Source organism: Cherax quadricarinatus, chromosome 40, assembly GCF_038502225.1.
Source record: "Cherax quadricarinatus isolate ZL_2023a chromosome 40, ASM3850222v1, whole genome shotgun sequence".
Lineage (NCBI taxonomy): Eukaryota > Metazoa > Arthropoda > Malacostraca > Decapoda > Parastacidae > Cherax > Cherax quadricarinatus.
The window spans coordinates 13,071,103-13,079,942 of NC_091331.1; the positions used below are offsets into that span (position 1 = coordinate 13,071,103).

The 8,840-nt window shown below is 42.3% G+C and overlaps 1 long non-coding RNA gene across 1 annotated transcript; it reads right to left on the reverse strand.

Moving 5' to 3' along the window:
- Window positions 1-4,012: 4,012 nt before the first annotated feature.
- LOC128687190 (uncharacterized) lies at window positions 4,013-7,285 on the reverse strand. Its single transcript, XR_008406778.2, has 3 exons — window positions 6,812-7,285; window positions 4,945-5,200; window positions 4,013-4,638 (listed from the first exon to the last, which is right to left on the reverse strand). It is a non-coding gene; the product is annotated as an uncharacterized lncRNA (long non-coding RNA).
- Between the last annotated feature and the right edge of the window lie 1,555 nt (window positions 7,286-8,840).

Consider the following 8,840-nt stretch of genomic DNA (forward strand, 5'->3'; position numbering starts at 1 on the left):
GAGTGAGCACATCATCAGAATCCGATGATGCTGCAGTCCTCTTTCGTGTCCCGCCCTCCACCTGCATTTTGACATCTGAAGCACCGTCCTGATGCACCTCCACCTCTACTGCATGCACCTTCAGTCGTTTAGACTCTCTCGTCGCCAAACCGTCATCTTCTGCCATACCATCATTCACAGCCTTCCCCAGAACTAAGCCTGGGTCTTCCACCTGATCTAGGACCGATTCCTCTAACAAGTCATCCAACGCCTTTACCAAAGACGCCGCCACTTCTTCACCCATATTAGGTAGTTTCTCCTCAAAAACCTTATGTATGTCCAATGACTGAGATTCTCCTTGAAGCGTTACAATTGGCGATTCGAGCTCCTTTTCTTTGTCCACCTCCTCACTCCATGACAACCGTTGTTGGGGCGGTGTAGCAAGAGACTGTTCTCGCTCATCGCCAACCTCGTCCACTGGCTGCTGTTGCTGCTGTTGCCGTTGCTGTTGCTGTTGCTGTTGTGCCGGGTACCCACTTCGTTTCCCACACTGCGCCGCGATGTGGTCATATGACCCACATAGCCGACACGTACGTTGTTGCCCCGCATACGTTACATAGACTTGAGTCCTTAATTCTTTCAACACAATATATGAAGGAATAGGGTGTCTAAGAGTCATTTTAACTGTATACGCGCCTTCCAGCGCACCTGCATACGGTCCAGTTGCCCATCTCCCTGCTGTGGCTACGTGAACCGTCCCATAAGTACGCAGTTCACTGGTAATATCAAAATCAGTCGCCTCAAAAGGCACATTTCTTATTTTCACCCAGGTGTAATGTCGAGATACATCATGAAGTCTCACCGACACAGCTGTATTAACCGGTATGATGGTCTCCTGATACTTGTCGACCACTGCCTCGTAGACTTGTGCAGACGTCATTTTAACGAAGATTCTTGTCATTCCATTTAATGCGACACCACATATCTCCTCATTTGCTATACCATAGGTATCGCGAATGATCGCTGGTAATAATAAATCCATGTTGGATCCTGTGACAGCACCACGGATCATCTCAATGCAGACAGTGTTGATTCTTCTTCTGCTATTCAGCGCCATGTTGGAGAAAATAAAGTTTCCACCAAGCAACGCTAGGGGCAGCTCAATCAGGTAAACTGCGCAAAACAAACTCAAACAGGAGCGTCTGCGCAGCTCGTCCACACGGCTCGGAGGCGATGAGGACAATGCCTTACAAATTAAAAACTACATATTTTTTTTTTTTTTATATAATATTACAGCCGGATACGTTAGGCTAGGTAAGGTTTGTCAGAAAACAGGACAAGCGTTTCCTGACGCGGGTCTTCGTTATATGATGACCAGCTGCTGGAGCTTTTGGTCATCTGACCGAGGTCTTCCGCCAGCTTACCGGTCCACCCCTTTAAAAATTGTGTTTTTGATTATAACCATTTAATAAATACAAAATTACTTAGGAAGAAGGTAAATTTATTATTATTATTATAATAAAGGAGGAAGCGCCAAACCCGGAGGATTATACAGCGCCTGGGGGGGGGGGGATGTGGAAGGTATTCAGGCTTAATTCGGGGAACTGGAGCACAGATCCAATACCCTAAATCAAGAGCCCCTCGCCAACATCAAGGAACCTTCCTTGAGGGGAGGAAGAAGGTAAAGCTCACAGACACAAATGAAGGAAAAACTGTACATTTCCACTTTAAAACGAAATCCTCTTCCGCTGACAAGAAAAGTATGTTTATGTAAGGGTCGGGTGACGTGTTGGAAGGGAAGTCATTTCATTGATTACAGCGCGTAGCTTAGTAACTTTAGGAGCGGTAAGACTGCGATGTGGTGGTACTAGGTGTCGCTTTCATTGGGTACTGCAGAATATTTCTGTAATACAAATTTGGATACGTCATGTTTCCATTTCCCTTCGGTGATTACGTAATATGGGAGGGTGTATCAACACTGCATCAGATGTTTTCCAGTTTGTTGGAATCTTCTACTATCAGGTTCGCTCCTCAGTTTATGGTACTGGTGCGAGCTTTTGTGCTGGAACACCGCTGAACAAAGACCACAATTTGCAGATTGTGCTCAGTTACCCACGATATTGCGACCTGTTTCACCAATAGTTTCCAAATCAGTTTTTTTATACGAATCAGTTTTACAGGCTGCGACCCACAACTACTAACACCCAGGTACCTACTTACTGCTAGGTGAACAGGTGCAGTAGGTTCTACCCATGCCGGAGATCGAGCCACGGACTCTCAGTATGTGAGTACACTGTTAACCGAGCTACGTGACACTTTTCTCACGGGATTTGATTTGTATCATGTTTGCGTTGTACATATTTCTTTAAAATTTGGTTTTCGGGTTTGCTTGTGTGAAAACTTCTATGAAGCTTGTTTTTTTTTTTTTTTTGCTTTATCCTGGATATTTATCCTCCAACTTACATACGGTCTTTTGTTTTGGTCCCAGCTTATTTAAGTTTCAGTTAGTATTTAAACCCTAAATCCGTAAAGGAAATTATGAAACTTAACAAATCCTTGAAATAGGTGTCCTTCACCTGGGGTATTTTGAAGCTACTTAGTAAGGTAATTAAGGCAACTTCCAAGTTCCACAGAATAATTTTAAGTGGAAAAACAAGATCACAATAAATGACACTTTTCTTCAGGTCCTGGTAATAAAAGCCAACTTATCTTTGGACTTCGCCATTTACAGAAAACCAACGAACACAGCCAACAATGAACAATATTTCGTTCACCATACTACATAACTATAAATTTTGCAGTGTATCCAGACTGTTTCTAAGGTCCTTGAGAACTTGCAGCTATGAATGTTGAATCAAAAACTGTAAACCATAAAGTAGCTGATCCCTTAACTAGGATATGCAAATTGCTCACTCAGTCGGACTCAGTCTAACAAGTTATTAAAAAAAAAATCCAATAATCAAATTAGTGGCATCACTTTTAAAAACTCGCAAATTATTTTATCTTATCCCAACAAAGTTGGAAAGTGGGTTTAATAAAACCTAAAAAAAAAAAAAATATCCAGCTATAACAGGCACAATCCCAAGGCAGACAGCTGAGATTTGATACACAGTTGAGAGATGTAATTTACTAACACGGATAACAAAATTTATCTGCAAGATATGACCAAGAGTTTTGCGGTGTTCCCAAAAAAAAAAAATTGCACCTGTACCATAGACTGAGAATAAGTTGAGTACAAAAAGTTTAAGATTCCACGCAACTAAAGCAATGTTGACAAACTACCACAAATTACATCTTCAGAGAAAAACCTAAACCTGACAGATTCCAAATCTGCACAAATTTTATCACCAAGGTTAGAGAGAACTTATTACCGGTATATCGTGGGTGGGTCATCTTTAAGTCACTCCACTACGTCCTCTAATTAAAGAGACAATGCAAGCCTGACATGTTGCTTGACCTTTACAGAAACTTCAAATTCGTTCTTGACATCTGCTGATGTCAGTGGGAGGCCCAATATTTAATTTTTAACAGGTTTCCGTGTTTCTGTCTACAAATGGATTTTACCATCGTACTGAGAAGTGTTCATGACAATTTGATACTTCTACACTTCCTCGATGTTGTAAAATACTTAAATTTTGTATATGGAAAAGCAACACTAGCTGGATTTAAAGTTCATAAATAAAAAGTTGCTAATACATGAATTTTTATAAATTCGATACAGTAAACAAAAAATTATATTCAGAACCTAGATCTCTATATAGTACATTTTTTTTTTTATTCATCGGTCGTTTCCCGCCAATCAGCCCAATTCAAATAACTCTCCGATCATCATCATCCCCGCACGTTCATCCTTCAGAGGTGCCCGTACAATACTTGCCCCCACCTGAGCTCCAATATGCGTACGTAACTTCCCTGAATCCATTTACTGATGTTAAATCCTGCCCCTGCCCCCGCCCCACCCCCCAAAGAAACTTTTCTCTACTCCGAGTGAAAACAATACATACTTGCTGAATGCTTCAGCCTCGATCACGCTAAACCTTCTTTTCCACCCTCTCCCTCCATCCTCTGTCTTCAACACAGCCAGATTAATACACCATTTTCGTCAATCCAGTAATGTTCCATCCTTTTTAAATGACCAGACTATCTCAGCTCCCTTCCGATTTCATTTCTGAACTTCTTGTCAACTACATCGTCAAATTTCAGTTTAATATTCAAACCACCCAAACCCCAGGGAGGGAGGGACCATTCTCCCAAGTTTCCAGGGAGGGAGGGAGGGTGGGACCCTATCCCCAACTTTCAAGGGATGGAGGGGAGGGACCCTATCCCCAAGTTTCAAGGGAAGGAGGGAGAGAGGGAGAGACTCTTTCCCCAACTTTCGATAGGAACCTCTTTCCCAAAACCAAGGGAATAAACTCTTCCCAAATCCCCCGGGGAAAGATCCTTTCCCCAATACCCCAAAGGCCCAAACTTCAATGGGCAAAATTAGAGGTGGCTACCGCCGTAACAAATGGGAGCATCTAAAGACTGCTCAAGTGTAACTCCTGTGAGAGAAAAGAATTGGGAGTTACCTGTCAGGAACTAGTGCTGTTGTAGCTCACCTTGTAACAAAAGAACATACCTGGGCGTCTCGGTCCTCGATGAGGTCTGAAATCCACTTACCTGCAAATTTAATTTTATTTAATAGCACCCCAAACTACTCTAAATAGCACTAACCTATATTAAATATTTATTTAGAGAAAAAAAAGCGCCCTGTATTGGCCATTCAAGGCGCGATGAGAGAAAAAAATGTCTTATCCTTTAATATACTGTATAGCAACGTGGAAACAATTGGCAAGTCAGCAGAAACTGAGAAAGGAAGTTTCTATGCAGCTTCTCTATATTCAAGTAACTTACTGTCCCTATGATAAATTTAACATTATTTCTTTAACATTTGACAGCTGAGTGACGCTGCCGTTTCTCTCTTACCGTGTGGCGAAGTATGAAGACACCGAGGTGTCTCGCTGGTGGCTGCCATCCGTGTTCCCTCAGGCTGGTGGCTGCCACCCGTGTTCCCTCAGGCTGGTGGCTGCCACCCGTGTTCCCTCAGGCTGGTGGCTGTCACCCGTGTTCCCTCAGGCTGGTGGCTGCCATCCGTGTTCCCTCAGGCTGGTGGCTGCCATCCGTGTTCCCTCAGGCTGGTGGCTGCCATCCCAGGCTAGGGACCCACCAATAAATATCCGCCCTGCAAAAGAAAAAAAATAGTTCTTAAATGCGCTTATTTAATAATTCTGGAATTTAAAACTACGCAACCAAAACCCAGCGTTATATTAGGTGGTCCAACAAACGAAAATCAGTTTAAGCTGATTGTGAAATATTCACCCCAACCGTCACATAGTAAAATGGAAGGTGGGAAGCGTTCGTCTTAAAAGATATCCTCATGGAGGAGAGGGATTTTGAATATCTTACAAACAGACGAGACTATCACTACATTCACGGGGGGAAGAGGCGGGCGCCAAACCTGCAGGGAGGGGGGGGGTTACTCAGAGTCAGGGGGGAGTGGGAGGTTAGTTCTTATTCCTTGAATCAAGAGCCCCTCAACGGCATTTAGGAACCTGTCTAGAGGGGGGGGGGGAAACAGAAGAGAACCGAAACCTTTTAAGTTTAATTGTTACTGGAGACTTAATTCCCTCATCCGCTGTTATAAGAATTTGGTGTTTACTTATTTCGACGCCTCAGAGCTATTTAAATTTCGACATTTGAAATTTTCCAGAATTTTTGCCAAATTTGTCGTGAACTTACCTTTATAAGACGTTTTAGATAATTTAGCTTCCAATTACACACACATGTACATTTTTCCTCTCAAGTTTGTGTCGCTCAAGGTGTGCCATGATGCTAGTCAAGCTCTTGGCCCACAAACTTGGAACTACCTTTCCCTTCCTTGGAACAAAATTATTTCGTTCCATTCCACTGGCGCTATGATCCCTTATTGATTAACTTTTTCCCGATATAAGACATGATCGACGTCTACAGAATGTATATCTTCAGAGATGACAAATTACAATGTTAATTACATATAATTATGACAAATTGCATAAAATATTCCATACGCGAGTCAATAATGGCACCAACAGAGCGACACACTACAGTAATACAATGGCACCAGCAGACAGTGACGCACCGGCATCAGCAGTGACGCATCAGCAGACAGTGACGCACTAGTACCAGCAGACAGTGACACACTAGCACCAACAGACTATAATACATTGGCACCAGCAGACAGTGACGCACCGGCACCAGCAGAGTGACGCACTAGTGCCAGCGCGCGCGCACACGCTACCAATCTGGCACAAGTGAGCACTGACACAAGGTACCAGTGGACAGACTAATATCATAATGGTACCTGTGGAAGTACCAGTACAATATCACCAGTACTCACACTACAACACTAGTACACAGTACCTAGTAGCGATCAGTGAAGAGGCGGGGCCAGGAGCTGAGTCTCGACCTCTGCAACCACAATTAGGTGAGTACACACTACAGGAACCCAGGCGTCCCATCTAGGGTATTCACTTTTTTTTATTCACGGGGAAGCGCTAGACCTGTAGGGCTTTTATAGTACCTGGTGGAATAGGAGGCATTCAGGTTCGATCCAAGGAAGGGGAGGTTATATCTAGTTCCTTGGATTAAGAGTATCTCACCGGTGTTTGGGTCCAGTGTGTCTGTCGGGACAGCCATGACACAACTAAACACGGAGGAAAACCTTAATTTATCTCTAAAAAAAAAAATAATTCTACCAAGCCTTTTCCTTAAAGCTTCCCTCATTTACTTTAACACCGTTAAAAAAAATGCTTACCTTTCGTATTTAATCAATATTTTCCAGCGAAATATTCCACTTTCCCTCCACAGTACTAAACAGTCTAGTGACAATGCCTATATGGCGCGCGCGGGCGAGTGTTCACCACTAGGAAGACTAACTTGTTCGATTTTTTTTTCACTTGACTTCGTTATCTCCTGCCGCTTCTGTTTCTAAGCTGTGACAGTCTTTTAGATGCTGAATTTTTCCTTCCTACATATTACGTTTCATAAGTCGTGTTTTCGGTTTGATATATGAAAAATATAGTGAAAATCTGATACAGTATTAAGAAATAGATATAGCTAATGGGAACAGGTGATCTATCTGGCCAAAACCCTCCTGATTGTTATAGCAGACGCTCATCTAATGGTTATAATTATTACCATAATTTTTAAAGGGGTGAACTGGTAAGCCAACGGAAGGCCTCGGTCAGATGACCCCTAGCTCCAGCTAGGGGTCATTATATGCTTAAGACCTGTGTCAGGAAACACTTGTAAGGTTTAATAACAAGCCTTACCTAACCTAACCTGTTACAGCACTGACAGTGACGCCAGGTAGTTTCTCTAAGGATTGTGATTGGTTAGATCTGGCGTGACACGTGATTTGTCCAAATATAAGTTTCTTCGGAATTAAAAGGGTGATATGACTCACTCAATGTATATATGCTAAGAATTTACTTTAATCTTTATTTAAGGGATTAAATTATTCTTGACTGCTGATGAGCAAGTGACATGCAGCCTTAATGACTCTCGTGAAGTCGATAGACTTTAACACTAATAAATAAACCAAACAAAACGTGTATCTCGGTTTATATAGACAAAATTTACTTCAGTTATAGTTTTAAGGATTAAAACGTATTTGAAGTTAATTTTCCGGTGAACTGCAAACACAAAATGTATATACAGAGTGCGCACACGAGGACGTATTATGTTTTTTTGTTTCAGGCAGAGTCGGTTAAACAATCTGAACTTCCATAAAAACACGAGTACGTCTTTTCGAAAATTTTCTCTTGTGCACTGACAAGCATTTTTGTTTTATGTGAATAACAGTGTACAGTTATTTCAAGATCATATTTATTTTCCTGGAAGTCACTGTGTCGATGAATTTGCACTTTTCTTGTTTGGAAAAACAAATGTTGCTTTATGAGTCAAGATCAAAAGTCCTGGCTGCATCCTGCATGACGTGTACACTGAGAGATGTGTATCTCTCAGTGTATAGACACTGAAATTTTATTTTCATTCTCATCTAAGGGATTTAAAGTTTTAAGTTTTCTTGATATTTGTGTTTAGGTTGTTTTTAAATGAGTTTCCGTGAAGTCAATAGGCTTTAAACCTAACTCACACTATGAGCCACTGTAGAATGTGGCTCATAGTGTGTGAATTTGGGTTAGTGAAGAGAACTCCACGCATTCCAAAACTGCTACATTAGTCACGGAGTTCTGTCTAGGTCATCACCCAACACCGGAAGGAAGATGAAACTGAATATAGAGAGGATTTTCACTGCACGTATATGCTCAGAAAAGCACATTACTGGGAACGTTTGAAGTTCCTTGACCTGTAGTCGTTGGAGTGCAGGCGAAAAAGGTACATCATAATTTACACCTGGTAAATCATAGAGGGACTGGGCCCAAATCTTCGCACAAAAATCACTCCCTATGAAAACAAAAAACACGACAGGCGGTGCAGCATCACCCAGAAAGGCATGGGTACCGTGAGTACACTGAGAGAAAACACAACAGGTGTTAGGGGCCCAAGGCTGTTCAACAGTCTCCCTTCATATATTAGGGGGATTATTTATAGATCCCTATACGTCTTAAGAAGGAAACTGGACAGTCCTGACCAGCCGGGCTGTGCTTCGAACGTTGGATTGAGTGTGGCCAGCAGTAACAGCCTGGTTGACCAGGCTCTGATCCAACTTGAGGTCTGGCCATAGACCGGGCCGCGGAGTCGTTGGTTCCCAGAAACCACTCCTTTCTTCACTGTAAACCCTAGTGCGGGACTGCCCCATTAAACTTTACCTCTCATACTAA